We start from the raw sequence: 27,365 nt of genomic DNA on the forward strand, positions 1-27,365 counted from the left end.
TGACGTTTTCGCTACTGCTTGTACTGGCACAGTGACCTCCAGGAGCTGGAGCATGAGGGTAGCACTGAGACACAAGCCTCCGGAGGTGATCGCTACAGCTTCTACTTGCACAGTGACCTCCAGGCGTTGCAGCATAAGGGATGGCACTTAGACAGAAGCTTCCGGAGGTGATCGCTAATGCTTGACTCTGCACAGTGACCTCCAGGTGCTGGAGCATGAGGGATATCACTGATACACAAGCCTCTGGAGGTGATCGCTACTGCTTGTCCTTGCATAGTGACCTCCATGTGCTAGAGCATGAGGGATAGCACTGAGACACAAACCTCAGGAGGTGATCGCCACTGCTTGTACTGGCACAGTGACCTCCAGGCACTGGAGCATGAGGGATAGCACTGAGACACAAGCCTCTGGAGGTGATCGCTACTGCTTGTGCATGCACAGTGACCTCCATGTGCTGGAGCATGAGGGATAGCACTGAGACACAAGCCTCCGGAGGTGTTCGCTACTGCTTGTACTTGCACAGTGACCTCCAGTTGCTGGAGCATGAGGGATAGCACTGAGACACAAGCCTCCTGATAAGATCGCTTCTGAATGTCCTTCCACAGTGACCTTGCAGGCGTTGGAGAATGAGGGATAGCACTGAAACACAAGCCTCTGGAGGTGATCGCTACTGCTTGTACTTGCACAGTGACCTGCAGGCGCTGGAGTATAATGGATAGCACTGAGACACAAGCTTCCGGAGGTGATCGTTACTGCTTGTCCTTGCACAGTGACCTCCAGGCGCTGGAGCATGAGGGATAGCACTGAGAAACAAGCCTCCTGAGGTGATCGCTACTGCTTGTACTTAAACAGTGACCTCCAGGCGCTGGAGCATGAGGGATAGCACTGAGACAGGTGCCTCCGGAGGTGATCGCTACTGCTTGTCCCTACATAATGACCTCCAGGCGCTGGAGCATGAGGGATAGCACTGAGACACAAGCCTCCGGAGGTGATCGCCACTGCTTGTCCTTGCACAGTGACCTCCAGGCGCTGGAGCATGAGGGATAGCACTGAGACACAAGCCTACTGAGGTGATCGCTACTGCTTGTCCCTACATAATGACCTCCAGGTGCTGGAGCATGAGGGATAGCACTGAGACGGAAGCCTCCAGAGGTGATCGCTACTGCTTGTCCCTGCACAGGGACCTCCAGGCGCTGGAGCATGAGGGATAGCACTGAGACACGCCACTGCTTGTCCTTGCATAGTGACCTCCATGTGCTGGAGCATGAGGGATAGCACTGAGACACATGCCTCTGGACGTTTTCGCTACTGCTTGTACTGGCACAGTGACCTCCAGGAGCTGGAGCATGAGGGTAGCACTGAGACACAAGCCTCCGGAGGTGATCGCTACAGCTTCTACTTGCACAGTGACCTCCAGGCGTTGCAGCATAAGGGATGGCACTTAGACAGAAGCTTCCGGAGGTGATCGCTACTGCTTGACTCTGCACAGTGACCTCCAGGTGCTGGAGCATGAGGGATATCACTGATACACAAGCCTCTGGAGGTGATCGCTACTGCTTGTCCTTGCATAGTGACCTCCATGTGCTAGAGCATGAGGGATAGCACTGAGACACAAACCTCAGGAGGTGATCGCCACTGCTTGTACTGGCACAGTGACCTCCAGGCACTGGAGCATGAGGGATAGAACTGAGACACAAGACTCCGGAGGTGTTCGCTACTGCTTGTACTTGCACAGTGACCTCCAGGCGCTGAAGCATGAGGGATAGAACTGAGACACAAGACTCTGGAGGTGATCGCTACTGCTTGTACTGGCACAGTGACCTCCAGGCGCTGGAGTATGAGGGATAGCACTGAGACACAAGCTTCCGGAGGTGATCGTTACTGCTTGTCCTTGCACAGTGACCTCCAGGTTCTGCAGCATGAGGGATAGCACTGAGACACAAGCCTCTGGAGGTGTTCGCTGCTGCTTGTACTTGCACAGTGACCTCCAGGCGCTGGAGCATGAGGGATAGCACTGAGACACAAGCCTCCTGAGGTGATCACTACAGCTTGTACTTGCACTGTGACCTCCAGGCACTGCAGCATGAGGGATGGCACTTAGACAGAAGCCTCCTGATAAGATCGCTTCTGAATGTCCTTCCACAGTGACCTTGCAGGCGTTGGAGAATCAGGGATAGCACTGAAACACAAGCCTCTGGAGGTGATCGCTACTGCTTGTACTTGCACAGTGTCCTGCAGGTGCTGGAGCATGAGGGATAGCACTGAGACACAAGCCTCCGGACCGGAGGTTATCACCACTGCTTGTACTGGCACAGTGACCTCCAGGCGCTGGAGTATAAGGGATAGCACTGAGACACAAGCTTTCGGAGGTGATCGTTACTGCTTGTCCTTGCACAGTGACCTCCAGGAGCTGGAGCATGAGGGATAGCACTGAGACACAAGCCTCCTGAGGTGATCGCTACTGCTTGTACTTAAACAGTGACCTCCAGGTGCTGGAGCATGAGGGATAGCACTGAGACAGAAGCCTACGGAGGTGATCACTACTGCTTTTCCTACATAATGACCTCCAGGCGTTGGAGCATGAGGGATAGCACTGAGACACAAGCCTCCGGAGGTGATCGCCACTGCTTGTCCTTGCACAGTGACCTCCAAGCGCTGGAGCATGAGGGATAGCACTGAGACACAAGCCTCCTGAGGTGATCACTACTGCTTGTCCCTACATAATGACCTCCAGGTGCTGGAGCATGAGGAATAGCACTGAGACGGAAGCCTCTGGAGGTGAACGCTACTGCTTGTCACTGCACAGGGACCTCCAGGCGCTGGAGCATGAGGGATAGCACTGAGACACGCCACTGCTTGTCCTTGCATAGTGACCTCCATGCGCTGGAGCATGAGGGATTGCACTGAGACACAAGCCTCCGGACGTTTTCGCTACTGCTTGTATTGGCACAGTGACCTCGAGGAGCTGGAGCATGAGGGATAGCACTGAGACACAAGCCTCTGGAGGTGATCGCTACAGCTTGTACTTGCACAGTGACCTCCAGGCGCTGCAGCATGAGGGATATCACTGATACACAAGCCTCTGGAGGTGATCGCTACTGCTTGTCCTTGCATAGTGACCTCCATGTGCTAGAGCATGAGGGATAGCACTAAGACACAAGCCTCCTGAGGTGATTGCTACTGCTTGCACTTAAACAGTGACCTCCAGGCGCTGGAACATTAGGGATAGCACTGAGACGGAAGCCTCCAGAGGTGATCATTACTGCTTGTCCCTGCAAAGGGACCTCCAGGCACTGGAGCATGAGGGATAGCACTGAGACACGCCACTGCTTGTCCTTGCATAGTGACCTCCAGGCGCTGGAGCATGAGGGATAGCACAGTACAGAAGCCTCTGGAGGTGACAGCTACTGCTTTTACAGGCACAGTGACCTGCAGGCGCTGGAGCATGAGGGATAGCACTGAGACACAAGCCTCCGGAGGTGATCGCCACTGCTTGTCCTTGCATAGTGACCTCCATGCGCTAGAGCATGAGGGATAGCAATGAGACACAAGCCTCAGGAGGTGATCGCTACTGCTTGTACTTGCACAGTGACCTCCAGGCACTGGAGCATGAGGGATAGCACTGAGACACAAGACTCCGGAGGTGATCGCTACTGCTTGTACTGGCACAGTGACCTCCAGGCGCTGGAGCATGAGGGATAGCACTGAGACACAAGACTCTGGAGGTGATCGCTACTGCTTGACCTTGCACAGTGACTTGCAGGCACTGGAGCATGAGGGATAGCACTGAGACACAAGCCTCCGGAGGTGATTGCTACTGCTTGTACTTGCACATTGACCTCCAGGTGCAGAATCATAAGTTATAGCACTGAGACCCAAGCCTCCTGAGATGATCGCTACTGATTGTCCTTGCACAGTGACCTGCAGGTGCTGGACCATGAGGGATAGCACTGAGACACAAGCCTCTGGAGGTGATCACTACTGCTTGTGCATGCACAGTGACCTCCAGGTGCTGGAGCATCAGGGATAGCCCTGAGACACCAGCCTCCGGAGGTGTTCGCTACAGCTTGTACTTGTACAGTGACCTCCAGTTGCTGGAGCATGAGGGATAGCACTGAGACACAAGCCTCCTGATAAGATTGCTTCTGAATGTCCTTGCACAGTGACCTTGCAGGCGTTGGAGAATGAGGGATAGCACTGAAACACAAGCCTCTGGAGGTGATCGCTACTGCTTGTACTTGCACAGTGACCTGCAGGTGCTGGAGCATGAGGGATAGCACTGAGACACAAGCCTCCGGAGGTTATCACCACTGCTTGTACTGGCACAGTGACCTCTAGGCGCTGGAGTACGAGGGATAGCACTGAGACACAATCTTCCTGAGGTGATCGCTACTGCTTGTACTTAAACAGTGACCTCCTGGCGCTGGAGCATGAGGAATAGCACTGAGACAGAAGCCTCCGGAGTTGATCGCTTCTGCTTGTCCCTACATAATGACCTCCAGGCGCTGGAGCATGAGGGATAGCACTGCGACACAAGCCTCCAGAGGCGATCGCCACTGCTTGTCCTTGCACAGTGACCTCCAGGCGCTGGAGCATGAGGGATAGCACTGAGACACAAGCCTACTGAGGTGATCGCTACTGCTTGCACTTAAACAGTGACCTCCAGGTGCTGGAGCATGAGGGATAGCACTGAGACGGAAGCCTCCGGAGGTGATCGCTACTGCTTGTCCCTGCACAGGGACCTCCAGGAGCTGGAGCATGAGGGATAACACTGAGACACGCCACTGCTTGTCCTTGCATAGTTGAAGTACTGGGTATTTTAAGCCCAGCGGTGCAGGGGAACACACCCTATGACTTCGGGGTTCTTCCTGTTTCAGACCTACAGAAACACAGAGTCTTCTGGGTGAAGTCAAAGATCAGTTTACCGGCTGCAGACCAATTACAGGCGTCCTAGAAGTACAACAGCGTGTATGTTCTCGGGAGACTGCTGAAAATCACAGAAACGGGCTTCTCCTTAAATACAGAATTTCTTGCCTCAGGCATACATTCTTAAGTTTATGGTATGGTCATTCAAAGTATATATTACAAAACGAAAAGGCAGAGTCATGATGACCATCCCACATTCCAGTTAAACAAGCCCGTAATTATTTACCCAGCAAGGCTCAGATCCCACATCAGATATCGATAGGCCCCAATAAACATGAGCATCTCCTGTTTTGGGAAACAAGCAATAAAGCAGGAACAGTCAGGTGTGAAAGAGATTAGCCGGAGGCTCGTGTAGGATGAAAAGACTTTATGGTGTGTCAAGCCCTGATGCTAATCACAGGTGGCCAGAGGACGGGGAACTCGTGAGACCAGTTTGACCTGGGGCGGCGGAGCCAAGCTGCCCAGGTCACAGAAAAGTCAAAGAAAGCCACATGTGCTCTGAAAGGCCCGTTTTCGCTTCATGCTATATAGCCTATGTGAGGGCAACCATAAGATGGCCACCGATACAAAATGGAACCCACGTAGTGATGTGAAATAGCGTATACACAGTGCATTCATAGCTAAAACGTTTACAAAAAGCACTTGTACATACCGCATTAACCATTCGCGGTTCACTATTACCGGGATAGACAGGGGTAGGGACTTGCCTCCTACGCGGTCCCAAATTCTAAAGTACGACAGACCCTCCTTTTGCCCTTACATAGGCAATAACTATACTCATTTCAATCCGAGTCTAGGTCAATATTCACGAAGTCATGGAGATGTTGCTGTAGCATCATCCTATTACTCAGCTCGTCCCTCGATACAGGTTTCCTTACACATAATGTAGCACAGAGGCCACATATCGCAGGAGCACACTGTATGCACAGACAGAACAGGAAAAGGATGGCTAAGATCATTCCAATGACCATCAGAACTTTCCAACCCCAGGCAGATATCAGTTCCCAGAACCACCCCACCAGTGACCAATCTCCTTTATCCACGTGTATGGACTCAGATATTTTATGCAGTTTGGAGATGGCTTGATAAACTGTTGGAGCGTTGTCTGGTATGAAAATGCAACAACTGGATTGGATAACCTTACATACCCCACCACGGTCTGCAAGTATGACGTCTAGAACCATGCGGTTCTGCAAAGTCATGAGGCGATCCGCTTGGAGCTCAGCTGTCAAATTCCCAAGGGCACCAGCCGTAACATTAACAGTGGATTCAACCACACGAGTCAGTTGTCTCAGGTTCCTACTATTAACCATAGGTCCCCAAAACGGCAGGAAACCCAAAAAGAAATCTCCCGCTTCCTGACCGGCAGTATCTTCCTTACTAATCACGCCTCTCACAACTCTGGTCTTGTGATAGTCAGAGGCGGCAGTGAATGTTGGCGGTAACAGATTTGCAATATAACATGTGCCCGAGAAATCAGGGGGCAACCATGTATATGCTCGGTCATTGCAGATAAAATATGTACCCTTGGCAGCCAAAAACGCAGTGGAAAACTGTGACGGAAAAGTGTACGTTTCAGTACAGTCACTTCTCCCCAGTTGAGCTCTAGGATTCTGACCATTACCTTGTAAACAGAACCGACCTATGTGGGGTACGACCCAGATTGGGGATGAGATTTTCCGTTGTCTTTCACCTAGACTAATACTATACCCCGTCGCGTTCCACCCTACATAGGCTCTCAACTCTTCTTTGGGAATGGATGAGTATGCATCGATATCTCTACTCATATCGGCAACTCCTTTCACTAAAGCTTTATTATTGGTGCTAGGTCTGATGGAACGCGGTTGTCGCGGGGAGTACGCATCTAGTGCATAGAGAAACATGGTCTGGAATGCCCATGACGATCCATTGTAACTATACGGCAGCACCAGATAGGGAATACCCTTATTAATGGTATGTGGCATTAAACCACACACCCAGCAATTGGTTGTATTCATGACTAGCTGGTGCTGGTGCAGGAGCTGAATAAACGAGTTGTTTACAAATTCTGATCGTCTGGCTTGTTCGTGTTCAGGCAGAGGGTGAAAAGAGTGTGAGGAGATAGTAGGAGGAGGTATAGGCTGTACAGTGGGCGTAATGGGCTCTTGAGAGGAGAAGAATACAAATCCTACAGTAAATATTACCATACTACATAATACAAACAGGCATAAAAATACAAAACGTTTGGTTTTCATTATTTTACATATTCTTGCTTTAAAGTTAATTTCCTCAGTGAGACTCTCCATCTTACAAAACTCCATCCTCTAATCGTGCCGCTCGCGGCGGGTGAGTTTCTTCTGCTAAGGAGTACGCCGGTCAGTCCAGGGAACGCCCTAGACCAACCAGAACCGTCGACCTAACGTCTTCGGCCTGTACCCCAAAGTCTTGGCACCGCGACCCTGCGGCTGAACCCGGACGGTGGTTCGAAAAACAAAAATCAAGAAAGTCCTTCAGATGGGAGAGCTCTGGTTATCAAAAAATAAAAAGGTAAAAGAAAAAGAATATTTATTTGTCCATAGGCCTTGGCCTTAGATTGTAATGGAGACGGCCAGGTACTGTTTGATCTTGAAACAAAAGTTCAGGCTCGGTAGTGTCCAATCGAATTGACGGAGGGACAGCTGCTTGCAAAATATCGTCACTTTCCTGCGCTGAAGCTGTGCCTTTTATGCGTGCATCACTGAACGGCACAAAGCGAGGTACAGTGTCTGTTTCAGAGTCTGCGATACCCTCCTGGACCCACTGGTCGTACGGCAGAGGCAAAGGGATCCTTTTGATGTGGGCGCCGTGGATCCAGTTTTTCTTCCCCTTCACTCGAACAGCTGATCTTGTAGACAGGAGTACGAGGAGAGGGCCAATCCAGCGGGGCTCATCGTTGGTTTTCCGCTGAAAAATTTTCACCAAGACCCACGTGCCAGGGTCGATAGGGTGTCCTGGAGCCTCAGAGGCCTGGGGGAGAGTATCATGCACCTGTTGGTGTAAAACACGTAGTTTAACCGTCAAATCATACAAGTAATCAAGCAGTACTGGGTGTTCAATTTCGCTGAATTTCGTCGGTCTTGGCACACCCCATACATTGGCCGGGCGGCCAAAAACAACCTCATAAGGACTAAGTCCCACTCGTGAGTGCACAGTCATTCTGGTGGACAGGAGTGCTAGAGGCAGAGCGTCAGGCCATTTAAGACCTGAGCTCGCTTGGATTTTGGCCAGTTTAAGTTTTAGAGCGCCGTTGTAGCCCTCTACTAATCCAGCTGATTGGGGGTGATTTGCAGCGTGAAACTTCTGCCTTATACCTAGTCCCTCACACACATTCTTCATCACTTGGCCCACAAACTCACTCCCATTATCACTCCACACCATTCTTGGCATTCCAAACCTAGGGAAAAATTCTTTCACAAGGGCTTTGGCTGTGGATAGAGCAGTATTATCCTTTAGGGGATAGGCCTCAATCCATTTTGAAAAAGCGCAAACAACCACCAATACATATTTCAGGTTGTTGCACCTTTCCATGTGAATAAAATCTAGCTGCAAAACTTCAAATGGATATGATGGAGGCGCAAAATGACCAGCTGGAGTTGGGGTTCCCCTACCAGGGTTGTACTTCAAGCATACCATACAATTCTTGACCACATTCTCTGCACACTTAGGAATTCCAGCATCCTGCCATACTGGAGCCAACAACTTACAGATTCCTTTTGTACTGATATGTGCCATTCCATGTGCCATAGTAACCACTGGAAGCACATATGCATCAGGTAACAACCATCGCCTATGTTCTGACAGATCAATCCAACAACCATTCTCATCCAACTTACCCATACTTTCTCTCCACTTGCTTAACTCTTTCTCTGTGGCTTCAGCTTGAAGGGACTTTACACTCTCTATTGTGTTTTCACACATTCCAACATCACTAACCCATCTGGCAGGGCCTGCAACATACATTCGAGTCTTCACATCTTTTGCTGTTTCTTTCGCGACTTCATCAGCAAACGCATTACCACGACCAACATCATCAGTGATTTTCTTGTGCGCACTGCATTTCATAATCGCAACTTGTAACGGTAGGGTCAGCGACTCAAGGAGATCATTCACCAACTTGCCATTCTGAATCTTAGCTCCATGCGAAGTCAGGAACCCACGTTCTTTCCACAATCGCCCAAAATTATGAGCCACGCCAAAGGCGTACTGGCTATCTGTGTATATATTCACTTTCATTCCTTCAGACAACACGCATGCTCTCGTAAGGGCAATCAATTCTGCTGCTTGAGCCGAATTTTGTGGCACACGCGCAGTTTCCACAATCGTGTGCAAAGTCGTGATAGCATATGCAGCAGTCGTATCAACATTCGGAAGCTTGAAACACGAACCATCCACCCATAAAGTACCATCACACTCAGTCAGGGGAGTATCTTTGAGATCTACTCTCCCTTTCGTCTCTTCTTCTGTTCTGAACAGACAATCATGTTGCTCAATCTCATCTAGGTCTGCTGGAATTGGTAATAGTGTATCTGGGTTCAATGTGTTGCATCTCTTTATGTGTATATGATTTGCTAACAGTGTCAGCTCGTATCCAGATAATCGCGCACTAGTTAAGTGTTGTGTCTTGGTCCTGTTTAACAATGTGTCCACAGCATGTGGAACCATAACAATCAATGTATTATCCATTACTAGGCCAGCAGACTGTCGAATAGACATAGCTGCAGCGGCTGTGGCTCTCAGACAACTTGGCAACGCCCTCGCTACAGGGTCCAAGGTTGACAAAAAATACGCGCATGGACGCGGTCTGTCGCCAAAAGGCTGTGTTAACACTGATAATGCACAACCATCTTTCTCATGAACATACAATGTAAAAGGCTTGCTGTAGTCAGGGGTACCCAACACAGGAGCTGAACACAATGCGTTGCGCAATTCCAAAAAACTCTTCTGACACTCTTCAGACCATGGAATAGTATTCGGTGTGTCTTTGCATGTCAATGCTAACAAAGGTTTTGCCAACAAGGAAAAATTTGGAATCCAATGCCTACAGTATGAAGTAATGCCCAAGAAAGCACGCACTTCTCTCTGTGTTCTTGGCACACTCAACTGTGCAATGGCTTGAATTCTTTCTGGGGTCAGTTTCCTTCCCTCCTTCGATAAGAGATGACCTAGGTAGGTCACTTCTTGTCGACAATATTGCAATTTTGAGAGAGACACTTTGTGATGGAAGGCAGACAAATGACGCAACAATGACAATGTAGCTTCTTTGCAAATCTTTTCAGTATCCGCGGCGATTAGTAAATCGTCAACATACTGAATGAGGATAGCGCCACTAGGTAAAACCAGTGCATCAAGCTGCGCTTTTAAAGCTTGGCTGTATATTGATGGACTTTCACAGTAGCCCTGAGGAGCGCGTTTAACGCGGAAGCTTCGACCTCCTAAACTAAAGCCAAAAATGTCTCTGCTCTCCTCTGCAATTGGGATGCTAAAGAAAGCATTCTTTAAATCGATCACTGAGAACCATGCAGCGGAGGCTGGAATCATAGTTAACAAGGCAGTTATATCAGGGACAACTGGAAACTGTGGCACAACAATCTTATTAACCTCTCTAAGATCAATCACAAATCTGTAAACAGGTGGCTGTGAAGGGTCCGTTCGTTTTAAGACAGGTAAAACAGGACTATTGCAAACGTTGCCTCTTGTCTCTTCAATTACACCCTTTTTAATCAAATCGCTGACAATTTCTAACAACGCTTTCTGACGTTCATTAGAGATCTTATACTGGGGAATGCGTGGCAATCTAACATTGGCTTTTAAAGTGACCACATATGGCGGTATTTCCAAAAGACCCACATCATTGGGACCAGTAGCCCAAAGGACATCCGGAAGGGATGACAATTCAGGTGGCATTGCATTTTTAGACAAATACATGGGGGAAATCACTTTCTTACCTAATGTAAGTTGTACTCCTGAGGGAGAACAATATAGCGTTGCATGCAATCTTTTTAGCAAATCTAAGCCTAGCAAATTTTCACCACAACCTGTCGTTAGAATGAGGGGTGCTTTTAGCTCACAAGGTCCAACAGAAAGTGACATAGGACTAGAAATCGGGTTCCTAACTGGGGCGCCAGAAAAACCTACTGAGACATTCATTTCGCCAGACAAAGGCGCGCCAGGGAGTTTTGAATGCATGATTGAACTCTTTGCAGCACCAGTATCCAGCAGAAAGGGCTCCGTTACATTTGCTGTAGTTACTTTAACATAAGGTCCGCTCTGATCCACTGGCACTGAAACAACTCCCTCTCTCTGTCTACGGCTGTCCTAGTAATCATCATCTTCTACATTGTCATCTTCTGCATAATAATCATTATTGTAGTACTGAGCTGTATTACCAGTCGCGTTGGCTTGCTGATCAAAGCGATTTATGGTATTTTGAGGCGGAAGAGGACGCGCATTCTGGGGAATATTTCCACGCCCTCTACCCCTAGGAGCTTGCTGACCACCTCTACCTCTTGCGCCATACGCATTACTGTTACGCTGCATTAATTTAGGGCAACTATATTTAAAATGACCTTCCTCTTTGCAATATGAACATTGGTTGGGACCTACAGGGATTCGTGGTTGATAATACCCATTCATTTGCTGATTATTCTGAAACTGTTGGGGCTGCTGATAGATACCTTGTGTTTGCCTATAATTATTCTGTCCTCCACGTGGCGGATAGGCCTGCTGCAAGAGGACCTTTGTCTTTAGTTCTTTCGTTTTCTTATCTGTTCTATTCTTCTCATCTTTGTCTCTATTCTAATAATACTGTGCAGTAGCCAGTATTTGCGCTGAAGAGGAAACACCCCAAGAACTTTCTGAATCTTTTAATTTTTTACACAACTCAAGAAGTAGATTCTGCACAAATTTATCAAAGAATAACCGTTGGCCACCTTCAGTGCTCATGTCTTGGCCACTGTGATCGATAAACGTTTCTTCAAACCTGGTGAAGAAATCAGACACTGTCTCATCTTTCTTCTGCTTGCATGCGGATAGTTTGTCCCAATTTACGCGCATCGCAGGCGTTATAGTTTTCATGTAGGTAATAATTCGACCAGGGACTTCTGCCACTAAAGGCTCAGGTTTTGCGCCACCAACTTGTCTAGCGTCTGCAGCAACGATATTAGCCCATGTGTCACCCAATTCTACAGCGTGATCTATATTACGAATGGATCCCCATAAAGGTTATGGAACCACATTCCCAAACAGCATATCTATGTCGGCCAAATTCATGACACACGACTCTGCAGTTTGCGACAACTCCTTATAATAACCTGCAGGGTTTTTACGGGGATCAGGCAATGTCTGTTTAAGTGCTAACACCTCAGATCGCTTCCATGGAACATGTACCCAAACACGCTGAAAATGTGCTGGCATAGCAGCAATACCATGAGCGGCATCAGCCGCAACAGCTTCCTTCCATACCGGAGGGACTTCTCTCATAGGGTATTGTCGCGCTTTTCCCTTTCTCCCCACAGGGAAATCTTGTGTAAACAACGGCTGTTGACAATCATCATTCCTCAAGGATAATAAGATCGCAACTGCTTTATTGACATCGGGGCCCACAATCGTACCTTTTCCAAAATCGAATCTCACTCGACACAACTCCTGCGGGCTTGGATCTCTACCATGATCATCCAACTCCTCACAGAGGATTTCACACATTTTCTCGAACACATACCTCTTTTTCGGGGCATCCCATTGATGAAACACATCAACAACTGATTCCACATCATAGCATGAAGGGAAACCAATCCACCTATGCGCCAGATGATCTAACACCTCTTTCTCGTCAGAATCAGGCAGCTGACTGCGCAATTGCTTACGCTGTAAGGCAGGAGTCGCACTAGATGACCCAAAGAGAGGCGACATTAGACTAGTAACTACATTAGCTAATCGTTGTCGTGCTGAAGGAGAAGTTGAGGCAAAAACGGGGGGATAGACAGAGGGAAGAAAAACGGATTCAGATACAGGTACCGGGGTAGTGCAAGAAGGAGCGCCAGAGGAGGCCGCTGGCGTGCTAGGCAAAGTCGCAGGAAGCGCAGGGGCAACAGGTAGCAAAACTGGCTGGTCCTTGAGAGGGCTGCACTGCAGGGATAGGAGCCAGCTGAGGAGGAGCTGGCGCCTGTGGGAAGGCTTGCGGCATATTTACTGGAGGTTGCGCATTTACAAGCTGTGGAGGTGCGGTGGCATTTTGCGCATATGGGGGTGGCGAACTTAACAAATGGGACATTAGGGAATCCTTCTCATTCTCTTTTGTTTCATTTTGCACAAGGGGTGACAAAACAGGGTAACATTTATCAATCCCTAGTTTGCGCTGTCTATGTAACTGTTCCTTCATTTGTTCCTCCTCATTATCTTTAAATTGCACAGCTGCTTGCATCACTGACATACCTCTCTCTCTCTTATCTCTTTTCGCTAGCTTAATTTCCTTCTGTTTGGCTTCCTTTCGCCATAGGCGGAAAGAATCAAACATCGCCGGCCGGGCTTTCTTTTTAAACAATTTAACTTTCAAATTATCTAAGATATCTGTATCGAAACTACCATTTTGGGGCCATTTTAAAACACCGTCCTTTCTGGTGTATCGGATCCATATTTCATTATATGCAATGGGGCCAACGCCATGTTTTACATAAAGCTCATAAGTAGGATTTCCAATTGGAGGAACCGGACATGAATCCTCCAACTGGAAATCCACCAGGCATCTTCGCTCACTAGTCTAGTTTCAAACGTCAAAGGATTATCGAATACGATAGTCTCGTGAATACACGAGTCCTCTGGCTTTGGGACTTGCAAGCACCAAATCAAAATGATCCCGAAGGATACCAAATTCAAACTGGGAGACGCTCCACTTATACTTAACTGAATATTGATGATCGATGGCGTCACCAGAAGACTCTCTCGATTGTTTCGCTCTACCAAAATCGTCAAGGGTCCAAAACAGGGCGATTAATCAGGGCAGCAGTCCTTCGTAGCCGTCGGGACGCGGAGAACCTCGCAGAAAAGACTTTTGGACCACGTCGACATGCAGGGGTCGATGAAGTGGCGGCCTTCCTCCAGAATTTCCACACGAAGCTCCTCACGAACCTCTGGCTTGGACCGGTACCGCTAAAATCGCGCCGAGTTGTGCGCCAACTGAAGTACTGGGTATTTTAAGCCCAGCGGTGCAGGGGAACACACCCTGTGACTTCGGGGTTCTTCCTGTTTCAGACCTACAGAAACACAGAGTCTTCTGGGTGAAGTCAAAGATCAGTTTATTGGCTGCAGACCAATTACAGGCGTCCTAGAAGTACAACAGCGTGTATGTTCTCAGGAGACTGCTGAAAATCACAGAAACGGGCTTCTCCTTAAATACAGAATTTCTTGCCTCAGGCATACATTCTTAAGTTTATGGTATGGTCATTCAAAGTATACATTACAAAACGAAAAGGCAGAGTCATGATGACCATCCCACATTCCAGTTAAACAAGCCCGTAATTATTTACCCAGCAAGGCTCAGATCCCACATCAGATATCGATAGGCCCCAATAAACATGAGCATCTCCTGTTTTGGGAAACAAGCAATAAAGCAGGAACAGTCAGGTGTGAAAGAGATTAGCCGGAGGCTCGTGTAGGATGAAAAGACTTTATGGTGTGTCAAGCCCTGATGCTAATCACAGGTGGCCAGAGGACGGGGAACTCGTGAGACCAGTTTGACCTGGGGCGGCGGAGCCAAGCTGCCCAGGTCACAGAAAAGTCAAAGAAAGCCACATGTGCTCTGAAAGGCCCGTTTTCGCTTCATGCTATATAGCCTATGTGAGGGCAACCATAAGATGGCCAACGATACAAAATGGAACCCACGTAGTCATGTGAAATAGCGTATACACAGTGCATTCATAGCTAAAACGTTTACAAAAAGCACTTGTACATACCGCATTAACCATTCGCGGTTCACTATTACCGGGATAGACAGGGGTAGGGTCCTGCCTCCTACGCGGTCCCAAATTCTAAAGTACGACAGAGTGACCTTCATGCGCTGGAGCATGAGGGATAGCACTGAGACACAAGCCTCCGGTGTTTTTGCTACTGCTTGTACTGGCACAGTGACCTCCAGGAGCTGGAGCATGAGGGATAGCACTGAGACACAAGCCTCCGGAGGTGATCGCTACAGCTTGTACTTGCACAGTGACCTCCAGGCGCTGTAGCATGAGGGATGGCACTTAGACAGAAGCTTCCGGAGGTGATCGCTACTGCTTGACTCTGCACAGTGACCTCCTGGTGCTGGAGCATGAGGGATATCACTGATACACAAGCCTCTGGAGTTGATCGCTACTGCTTGTCCTTGCATAGTGACCTCCATGTGCTAGAGCATGAGGGATAGTACTGAGACACAAGCCTCAGGAGGTGATCGCCACTGCTTGTACTGGCACAGTGACCTCCAGGCACTGGAGCATGAGGGATAGAACTGAGACACAAGTCTCCGGAGGTGTTCGCTACTGCTTGTACTTGCACAGTGACCTCCAGGCGCTAGAGCATGAGGGATAGAACTGAGACACAAGACTCCGGAGGTGATCGCTACTGCTTGTACTGGCACAGTGACCTCCAGGCGCTGGAGCATGAGGGATAGCACTGAGACACAAGACTCCGGAGGTGATCGCTACTGCTTGTCCTTGCACAGTGACTTGCAGGTGCTGGAGCATGAGGGATAGCACTGAGACACAAGCCTCCGGAGGTGATCGCTACTGCTTGTACTTGCACAGTGACCTCCAGGTGCAGAATCATGAGGTATAGCACTGAGACCCAAGCCTCCTGAGATGATCGCTACTGATTGTCCTTGCACAGTGACCTCCAGGCGCTGGAGCATGAGGGAGAGCACTGAGACACAAGCCTCCTGAGGTGATCGCTACTGCTTGTACTTAAACAGTGACCTCCTGGCGCTGGAGCATGAGGTATAGCACTGAGACAGAAGCCTCCGGAGGTGATCGCTACAGCTTGTCCCTACATAATGACCTCCAGTCGCTGGAGCATGAGGGATAGCACTGAGACACAAGCCTCCAGAGGCGATCGCCACTGCTTGTCCTTGCACAGTGACCTCCAGGTGCTGGAGCATGAGGGATAGCACTGAGACACGCCACTGCTTGTCCTTGCATAGTGACCTCCATGCTCTGGAGCATGAGGGATAGCACTGAGACACAAGCCTCCGGACGTTTTTGCTACTGCTTGTACTGGCACAGTGACCTCCAGCAGCTGGAGCATGAGGGATGGCACTTAGACAGAAGCTTCCGGAGGTGATCGCTACAGCTTGTACTTGCACAGTGACCTCCAGGCGCTGCAGCATGAGGGATGGCACTTAGACAGAAGCTTCCGGATGTGATCGCTACTGCTTGACTCTGCGCAGTGACCTCCTGGTGCTGGAGCATGAGGGATATCACTGATACACAAGCCTCTGGAGGTGATCGCTACTGCTTGTCCTTGCATAGTGACCTCCATGTGCTAGAGCATGAGGGATAGTACTGAGACACAAGCCTCAGGAGGTGATCGCCACTGCTTGTACTGGCACAGTGACCTCCAGGCACTGGAGCATGAGGGATAGAACTGAGACACAAGTCTCCGGAGGTGATCGTTACTGCGTGTCCTTGCACAGTGACCTCCAGGTGCTGCCGCATGAGGGATAGCACTGAGACACAAGCCTCTGGAGGTGTTCGCTACTGCTTGTACTTGCACAGTGACCTCCAGGTGCTGGAGCATGAGGGATAGCACTGAGACACAAGCCTCCTGAGGTGATCGCTACAGCTTGTACTTGCACAGTGACCTCCAGGCGCTGCAGCATGAGGGATGGCACTTAGACAGAAGCTTCCGAAGGTGATCGCTACTGCTTGACTCTGCACAGTGACCTCCCGGCGCTGGAGCATGAGGGATAGCACTGAGACACAAGCCTCCGGAGGTGATCGCCACTGCTTGTCCTTGCATAGTGACCTCCATGTGCTAGAGCATGAGGGATAGCACTGAGACACAAGCCTCAGGAGGTGATCGCCACTGCTTGTACTGGCACAGTGACCTTCAGGCACTGGAGCATGAGGGATAGCACTGAGACACAAGACTCCGGAGGTGTTTGCTACTGCTTGTACTTGCACAGTGACCTCCAGGCGCTGGAGCATGAGGGATAGCACTGAGACACAAGACTCCGGAGGTGATCGCTACTGCTTGTACTGGCACAGTGACCTCCAGGCGCTGGAGCATGAGGGATAGCACTGAGACACAAGACTCCAGAGGTGATTGCTACTGCTTGTCCTTGCACAGTGACTTGCAGGTGCTGGAGCATGAGGGATAGCACTGAGACACAAGCCTCCGGAGGTGATCGCTACTGCTTGTACTGGCACAGTGACCTGCAGGTGCTGGAGCATGAGGGTTAGCACTGAGACACAAGCCTCTGGAGGGGATCGCTACTGCTTGTACTGGCACAGTGACGTACAGGCGCTGGAGCATGAGGGAAAGCACTGAGACACAAGCCTCCAGAGGTGATTGCTACTGCTATCCTTGCACAGTGACCTCCAAGCGCTGGAGCATGAGGGATAGCACTGAGACACAAACCTCCGGAGATGATCACTGTGAGAAGTTGGCCTGGCATATGCTGTCTACTAGTTATAGGGGACACCTTGCACCAGTCCAATTCGACTCTTAAGGTGATAGGTTAAAAGACAACCTTTCAAGAAAGCTATACTAGTGGTAGCTGTGGAGAACTGCCTTCAGGCTAAGTCTTGAAGGAGTGTTAAGCTTATTGTTTTACCATGGATAACCTCTTGAATGACCAAATGAAAGAGTAGTCCACACAGGTATATATTAAAAATATATTTATTTATTCTAAGAACAAATCCCACTGGTCTCTTGTAAAGCTGGAGGTAAAAATACAATTCAATAAAGCATTTGTAACAACAATAAATAGCACTGGAATCACAGGGCCCGGGGGGGGGGACCAAACCATATATTAAAAAAGTGGTATAAGAACCACGACAGTTCTGCAGACAGTGCCTAGGGCACTTAGGATCACTGGCCCCTTACGAAACCACCCAAGGTAGTGAGAAAGGGGACCCACGGGAAGCGTGTGCAGTGTGTAAACTACAGTCGGGATCCTTATTAAACCCTATGGGAAATGTCACGGTTGGAAATTACAAGAATCTGGACACTTCTAGCAGGAGTTCAAGTTCAGGAGTTTAGAGTTAAGCTCTTATAGGGCCCACACCCACGATAGTACAGAGGTACCACTGTTACCTGCCCCGGGGAAGCCGGGTGCATAGGTCGTTTTCGGTGTCGGGTCGATGTCTCGTTTTCAATGGAAAAACGTGAAGAACTGCTGCTGGCGTGAAGCGTCGTCGATGTCGTGCAGATTGAAGATGTAGATCTTGAAGGTAAGGACCTGAAAGCAGAGGGGACAGAGTCTGGGTCACTAGCCAGTGACCAGGGGCCTTTGGAGAAAGAGCCCTTCAATGTCGGGTGTTTTCAGGTGGAAGACAGGTAGCTTGGATCAGCAGCCATGGGGTCCAGGAGGCTTCAAGGAAAGCCAGCTTCTGGAGGGCGACTGTCCCACGAAGGATGAATGCTGCTGCGGTGTTAGTGTCCGGATGGGATCCACTAAGCCTTGGCAACCGCATCCCACACAAGAATCAGAAAACAGCTACGGTGCAGACCCACGAGGTCTGAGCGAGGTCTCCAACGAGGAGACTATAGAGCCGGCCTGGTGCAACGAGGGGAGCCCTTTAAAGTAAAGACTGACCTCCGCTAGGGCCCACCAGTCGAGAGTCAAGGAACCGCGGGAGGCAGCAATTTGGAGTGCGTAAAGATGAGCCCACGGGTTGCCGGAGCGGGCTGAAGCATCGTCCTTTGGCACAAGTGATGCTGAAAGGTTGGCTCAATGATGGGCCAAAGCACAACTTCCCCACTGTTCGGATTCGTGTGCTGTGCAAGAGGTGGCCGGTGTCCTGGGTATTGGGGATCTCGGCACCCATGGGGTCCACGGTGCTAAGCTTTGCTGTGCACACTCACTGGCCGCTGGGATGCTTGGGAACCCACCTCAGGGTAGGCAGAAGTCTTCGTTGTCCGTAGGAGCAGTGGAGTTCCAACCGGGTCACTTGCAGTGTTTCAGGTGCCTGCCAAGCAGGGGGGTAACTCCTTTACCCCAAGGGAGATTTCTTCATTCAGCTGAGCGGCAGCTCGTCGAAGGTTCAAGTCTTTGAAGCAAAGTTCTCGTCCAAGATTAATCTGAGGCTCTGGGACCCTGCACCCACCTTTATCCAGGGATTAGGGGAGTGTCTAAATCAGGAGCCCACCAATGGGAGTTCAGGCGGGAAAGGGTGGCTACACCCTCTCCCCTTTGTGTGTTTCCCGCCGGGGCAGGGGACAGGATGCCCCTGAACCGGTTTGAGGCGGTGTATGTAGAAGTAGGCACTGGAGAAGCCTACATGCAAGTTTGAAAGACATCCTAAGGTGCACCCACCCAGTTCCAATCCACATAGTCTGTCTGGGGAGGTGGGGACACCTCCCTGCAACAAGATCCCTATTGTCCAGCTGCCGTGGCTGGAGTTCTGCCCAGCAACAGGCAGCCAGAATCGTGTGGGTGGTGGGTAGCATCCATTTTGTACTACGTGTGCTCTTTTAAAATGGTGTCTAAAATCTGCCGCTTTTACCATATCACCCCTCTAGCAGGGGGGAATCATGCCCTCATTCCCATGGCTGGATTGGTGGTATGATTCCACGATGTTTGACACCAAACATTACATGGTTCTGTGCAGCCACTCTCAAGTTATCACGCTATCGTGATTACTTATAATGCGGTTAAGAGTATATGGTATGGCTGCACTACAAACAACCTCGCAATAGTTTTAACGAAGGTTGCAGAGGGGCCCTACTCAGGTAGGGGTTCCCCCTCACACATATCTCAGCACCCTGCCTTGTAGGATTAGCAAGGCCTGCCTTAGGGGTGACCTATGAGGATATATGTGTTGTACTTAAGTGGGATACAGAATACCTATATCCCTGTAAGGGGTGCAAGCACCACCTTACCCAGACTACAGTAGTGGTCTGGTGGTGTCAGTTTGTATGGCTGTCCCAGGGGTGGCACAATAAGTGCTGCAGCCCCTGGTAGGCCTCTGAGGGACCCATGCCCTGGGTACCTAGGGTACCATCTACAAGGGCTCACAGGGTGTCCTCAGTATCCAATTGGTATGTACCTATAGTACTCACATCCGTTTAGAGAGGAAGCAGATAGGCTGGGGTCCTGGATAGCAGGGCCACAGCCTGGCTAGAGTAAAAAAACAGTCAAAACTCCAGCAAAAAGTTGGGGGCAACTATGCAGTCGATGCCACTCTCCTACAATCACTACTGCTTGTCCCTACATAATGACCTCAGGCGCTGGAGCATGAGGGATAGCACTGAGACACAAGTGATCGCCACTGCTTGTCCGTGCACAGTGACCTACAGGCACTGGAGCATGAGGGATAGCACTGCAACACAAGCCTCCGGAGGTGATCGCCACTGCTTGTCCTTGCACAGTGACCTCCAGGTGCTGGAGCATGAGGGATAGCACTGCGGCACAAGCCTCCGGAGCTGATCGCTACTGCTTGTACTTGCACAGTGACCTCCAGGTGCTGGAGCAGGAGGGATAGCACTGAGACACAAGCCTCCGGAGGTGATCGCTATTGCTTGTACTGGCACAGTGACCTGCAGGCGCTGGAGCATGAGGGATAGCACTGAGACACAAGCCTCCTGAGGTGATTGCTACTGCTTGCACTTAATAAATAACCTCCAGGCGCTGGAGCATGAGGGATAGCACTGAGACGGAAGCCTCCGGAGGTGATCGCTACTGCTTGTCCCTGCACAGGGACCTCCAGGCGCTGGAGCATGAGGGATAGCACTGAGACACGCCACTGCTTGTCCTTGCATAGTGACCTCCAGGCGCTGGAGCATGAGGGATAGCACTGAGACAAAAGCCTCCAGATGTTTTCGCTACTGCTTGTACTGGCACAGTGACCTCGAGGAGCTGGAGCATGAGGGATAGCACTGAGACACAAGCCTCCGGAAAAGATAGCTACTGCTTGTACAGGCACAGTGACCTGCAGGCGCTGGAGCATGAGGGATAGCGCTGAGACACAAGCCTCCTGAAGTGATCGCTACAGCTTGTACTTGCACAGTGACCTCCAGGCGTTGCAGCATGAGGGATGGCACTTAGACAGAAGCTTCCGGAGGTGATCGCTACTGCTTGACCCTGCAGAGTGACCTCCAGACGCTGGAGCATGAGGGATATCACTGATACACAAGCCTCTGGAGGTGATCGCTACTGCTTGTCCCTACAGAGTGATCTCCAGGCGCTGGAGCATGAGGGATAGCACTGAGACAAAAGCCTCCGGAGGTGATCGCCACTGCTTGTCCTTGCATAGTGACCTCCATGGGCTAAAGCATGAGGGATAGCACTGAGACACAAGCCTCAGGAGATATCGCCACTGCTTGTACTGGCACAGTGACCTCCAGGCGCTGGAGCATGAGGGATAGCACTGAGACACAAGACTCCGGAGGTGATCGCTACTGCTTGTACTTGCACAGTGACCTCCAGGTGCTGGAGCATGAGGGATAGCACTGAGACACAAGACTCCGAAGGTGATCGCTACTGCTTGTCCTTGCTCAGTGACTTGCAGACGCTGGAGCATGAGGGATAGCACTGAGACACAAGCCTCCGGAGGTGATCACTACTGCTTGTACTTGCACAGTGACCTCCAGGTGCAGAATCATGAGGTATAGCACTGAGACCCAAGTCTTCTGAGATGATCGCTACTGATTGTCCTTGCACAGTGACCTGCAGGTGCTGGACCATGAGGGATAGCACTGGGACGCAAGCCTCTGAAGGTGATCGCTACTGCTTGTACTTGCACAGTGACCTCCAGTTGCTGGAGCATGAGGGATAGCACTGAGACACAAGCCTCCTGTTATGATCGCTTCTGAACGTCCTTGCACAGTGACCTTGCAGGCGCTGGAGAATGAGGGATAGCACTGAGACACAAGCCTCTGGAGGTGATCGCTACTGCTTGTACTGGCACAGTGACCTGCAGGCACTGGAGCATGAGGGATAGCACTAAGACACAAGCCTCCAGAGGTGATTGCTACTGCTTGTCCTTGCATAGTGACCTCCAGGCGCTGGAGCATGAGGGATAGCACTGAGACACAAGTGATTGCCACTGCTTGTCCGTGCACAGTGACCTCCATGCACTGGAGCATGAGGGATAGCACTGAGACACAAACCTCCGGAGATCATCAACACTGCTTGTCCTTGCACAGTGACCTCCAGGCGCTGGAGCATGAGGGATAGCACAAGCCTCCGGAGGTGCTCGCTACTGCTTTTACTTGCTCAGAGACCTCCAGGTGCTGGAGCATGAGGGATAGCATTGAGACACAAGCCTCGGGAGGTGATCACTATTGCTTGTACTGGCACAGTGACCTGCAGGCGCTGGGGCATGAGGGATAGCACTGAGACATAAGCCTCCTGAGGTGATTGCTACTGCTTGTCCCTGCACAGGGACCTCCAGGCGCTGGAGCATGAGGGATAGCACTGAGACACGCCACTGCTTGTCCTTGCATAGTGACCTCCAGGCGCTGGAGCATGAGGGATAGCACCTGAGACACAAGCCTCCGGACGTTTTCGCTACTGCTTGTACTGGCACAGCGACCTCCAGGAGCTGGAGCATGAGGGAGAGCACTGAGACACAAGCCTCCGGAGGTGATAGCTACTGCTTGTACAGGCACAGTGACCTGCAGGCGCTGGAGCATGAGGGATAGCACTGAGACGCATGCCTCCTGAGGTGATCGCTACAGCTTGTACTTGCACAGTGACCTCCAGGCACTGCAGCATGAGGGATGGCACTTAGACAGAAGCTTCCAGAGGTGATCGCTAATGCTTGACCCTACAGAGTGACCTCCAGGCGCTGGAGCATGAGGGATAGCACTGAGACACAAGCCTCCGGAGGTGATCGCCACTGCTTGTCCTTGCATAGTGTGAGAAGTTGGCCTGGCATATGCTGTCTCCTGGTTATAGGGGATACCTTGCACCAGTCCAATTCGACTCTTTTTGATGATAGGTTTAAGACAACCTTTAAAGAAAGCTATCCTAGTGGTAGCTGTGGAGAGCACCCTTCAGGCTAAGTCTTGAAGGAGTGTTAAGCGTATTGTTTAACCATAGATAACCTCTTGAATGACCAAATGAAAGAGTAGTCCACTTAAGTATATATATAAAATATATGTATTTATTCTAAGAAGAATTGCACTAGTCTCTTTATGAGGCTGGAGGTAAAGATACAATTTAAACAAGCATTGATAGTTACAATAAATAGCACTGGAATCATAGGGCCCCAGGGGGGGACCAAACCATATATCAAAAAAGTGGTATAAGAACCACGAAAATTCTACAGACAATGCCTAGGGCATTTAGGGTCGCTGGCCCCTTGTGAAACCACCCAAGGTAGTGAGGAAGGGGACCCACGGGAGACGCGTGCAGTGGCAGAAGCTACTGTCGGGATCTCTATTAAAGCCTATGGAGAATGTCGCGGTTGAATTTTACAAGATTAAAAACACTTCTAGCAGGAGTTCAAGTTCAACACTTTAGAGTTAAGCTTTTGAAGGGCCCACACCCACGAGAGTACCGAGGTACCACTGTTACCTGCCCCATCGAAGCCGGGTGCATAGGTCGTTTTCGATGTCGGGTCGCGGGCTGATTTTCAATGGCAAAACGTGAAGAACTGCTGCTAGCAAGAAGCGCCGTCGATGTCGTGAAGATTGAAGATGTCGCTCTTGATGAGAAGGACCTGAAAGCAGAGGGGACAGAGTCTGGGTCACGGGGTCCAGGAGGTGTCAAGGAAGGCCAGCTTCTGGTGGGCGACTGTCCCACGAAGGGTGAGAGTCGCTGTGGGGTTAGTGTCCGGATTGGATCCACTAAGCCTTGGCAACCGCAACCCACACAAGGAACACAATACAGCTACTGGTGCAGACCCACAAGGTCTGAGCGAGGTCTCCAGCGAGGAGACTGAAGAGCAGGCCTGGAGCAACCAGGGGAACTCTTGGAAGTGAAGATTGACCTCCGCTAGGGCCCACCAGTTGAGAGACAAGGGACCGTGGGAGGCAGCAATTTGGCGTGCGTAAAGATGCGCCCACGGGTCGCCTGAGCGGGCTAGGGCGTCGATCTTTGGCACAGATGATGCTGAGAGGTTGGCTCAATAATGGGCCAAAGCACAACTTCCCCAATTGTCGGGGTCGGGTGCTGTGCAAGAGGTGGCCGGTGTCCTGGGGTATTGGGGATCTCGGCACCCACGGGGTCCACGGTGCTGAGCTTTGCTGTGCACACTCACTGGCTTGGAAACCCACCTCAAGGTATGTTAGAATCTGGGGTCTCTGGTTGGCGCAGGTATGCACTTGCGACAAGCAGGGACTCTTTCCTCTAAGTCAGGGCAAAGGATTACTCGTGAAAAATAACCCCTGTACAGACACTACAAATGCAAATCCGTGATCCCCACCGCTGCCACCAATGTTAGAATCCGGGGTCTCTGGTTGGCGCAGGTATGCACTTGCGACAAGCAGGGACCCTTTCCTCTAAGTCAGGGCAAAGGATTACTTGCGAAAAATAACCCCTGCTCACCCTCTAGGTAACGTGGCGCGAGCAGTCAGGCTAGATTCCAGAGGGCATGAGGCTAAGCATTTAGGGTGTCCCACAATAACCACCAACCCGCCACACAGAGACACAAGACTGTATTTATCAAACATATAATGCTTTATATAAACTCTTCAAGTTGGCTTTCAAATACAGTCTTCTTATGCTTTAAATATGATTCCAGTTACTTGGTATGCTATCCAAGTCCACAGTTCTTCACAAGGCACACTTTGGGGGCTACATCCACCTTCTTGGGGCCTGTGCGCGTTGAAGCGCCGTCCGTACGGGTCGTACGGGTGTTGGTACGCGTTGTACCACTCTTCGTACGGACCGTACACTCCTCGGGACTTCCCGCGTGAATAGGCGTACACGGACGGGGCCGTACGGACCGTACAGACGAAGGTACGTGTCGTACACTCAGGGCCGCTTCGCCTGCAATTACTCCCGCTTCCCGCTGGGGACAGCGTACGGGAAAGCCAGTCCGGGCCGCACAGTTGAAAGTACGCGTCGTACAGATGTCCGTACGCTCCGTACACTCAGGGCCGCTTTCCCCGCAATTACTCACGTTTCCCGCTGGGGTCAGCGTACGGGAAAGCCAGTCCGGGCCGCACAGTGGAAGGTACGCGTCGTACCGGGGGCTTGAGGCGCACAGTACCTTAGTTCTTGAGGGAAAGTTCCGGCGGCCTCGGCAGTCACAGGGGGGGCGTCCCACGTCGTGGTGCAGTCTTCGCTTACAGAGGACCACGGTGCTTGGGGGGGCGCCTCGGGACTTCCACAGCTCGCCTCGAGGGGGGAGGAAGGAGGGGCGGCTCGGGGGTGAATTCAGCACGCAGCGCTGCAACGTCGTCCAGCGATGGTGAACTGGTGGGCGTCAGTCCTTGCGATGGGCTCTACGGCTTGGGGGCCACAGAGCCTCGGTGCTCAGAGGAGACAAAGCGTGTCTTACGGTGCGAGCTCCGGCTCAAGGAGGCAGCAGTTCACTTTGATCAGACCAGTCAGGGCAGGCCGTCACGGTGCTCACAGCAGCACAGTCGGGCAGAGGTCGCGGTGCTCGGCAGGATGGGGCGCACAGGTTCTCTGGAGTCAGGAGGGCACTTCACCAGCAGCAGCTTCTTTTTCCTCTTGGGGGGGTAGTGCCCACTGTTCCTGGGGCGCAGTTCAGGGGGCAAGTTCACAAGCAAGCCCTTGGAGATTGTTCACACAGCACAAGTTGATTCAAAAGTCTTTCTCAGTCTTTTCCTCTCCTTCTTGCAGCAAGGCACCCACCACAGGCCAGTCTCTCAGGCTTAGAAACAGTAGTCCTCCATGTAGCTTTCCCAGGTCCTCCTCTTCAGGCAGTGTTTCTTCTTGGCGTAAACACGATCTGATTTCTTAGGAGCAGGGCTCCTTCTTTTATACACAGTTTCTTTTGTTCTTTGTCGCCAGGGGGCCTGTGCCTGGCTCAGTCCGGTTTTGGAGCACTTTGTTGTGGTGACTCTGCTCTTTCCTTTCAGTGCACAGGGCAGAGACATCAGCCGCTCCACAGAGGGCGGAGCCAGCATTGTGGTGGCAGAGCACAGGTCTATTCAGAGTCAAGGTGTACTCCTCCCACCCATCCTGGTGTAATCTCTCTACCCGCCACCTGGCAGTCAGCCTGTCTCCTGGAATTCCCCAGCCCTGCCCCTCACTGAAACTAGGCAGCACACACACACACACAGCAGAGGCGGACTGAAATGGCTAAGCAAGTAAATACTAACTTTCTAAAAGTAGTATTTACAAACACAGGATATTAAAATAAACTTTACTAAAAGAAGTATTTTATTATTCTGAGTTCAGGCATACTAAACTTGACTTTCTACCATGCTCTCTGAGTCCGCTGGGATTAAAGAGTGTAATAATTCCAGCAGCCCATTCTGGCCTATGGAGAGCAGGTAGCCTTCAATAGTGAAAAACGAAAATGGCTGTAATTCACTATCAGGACATGCCACACACATCAGGGCATGTCCTACTTTATGCCTACAATGCACCCTGCCCTTGGGCCTACCATAGGGGTGACTAATATGCAGTTAAGGGAAGGTTTAGGGACTGGCAAGTAGGTGCACTTGCACAATCAGCATGACAGTACCAGACTGCACGCAGGTTCTGCAATGGCAGACCTTAGACACATTTTACTAGGTCGCTTCTGTGGGTGGCACAACCAGTGCTGCAAGCCCACCAGCAGCATTTGTATTTACAAGCCCTGGCACTCCTGGTGCACTTTACTAGGGGCTGATAGTAAACCAAATAAGACAAACATGGAAACCAATCAATGTATACATTTTATAATAGGGAGAGCATATGTACCTTAGCGCTGATCAGCAGTGGTAAGGTGCCCAGAGTCATAAAACAGCCAACAACAGGTCAGAAAAATACAGGTGGAAGGCAAAAAGTTCAGGGATCACCCTGCCGGAAGGGCCAAGTCCAACACAACCCCCTTCCAGCCAAAACGCAAGGTAGACCAATCACTACCTTGATGGGCTTCCCTGCTTCGGGCGATAGAACAAGGACCTGGCCCGCAACTGCAGGGGCAGACTCCAGTCCTACGCCAATCTGAACCTATTGGAATCCCTCTGTACATACTCTCAGGGTCCACCAAGCCAATACATGGGGAACCCCTCTCCTTACCGCTGGACACCACCTGTACAGCACCTAACCTTAACTGGCTCACAGGTGTGTCCCAACAGACAGATAGCAAAATGTTGCAGTG

This window comes from Triturus cristatus, chromosome 1_1 (assembly GCF_964204655.1).
Source record: "Triturus cristatus chromosome 1_1, aTriCri1.1, whole genome shotgun sequence".
Lineage (NCBI taxonomy): Eukaryota > Metazoa > Chordata > Amphibia > Caudata > Salamandridae > Triturus > Triturus cristatus.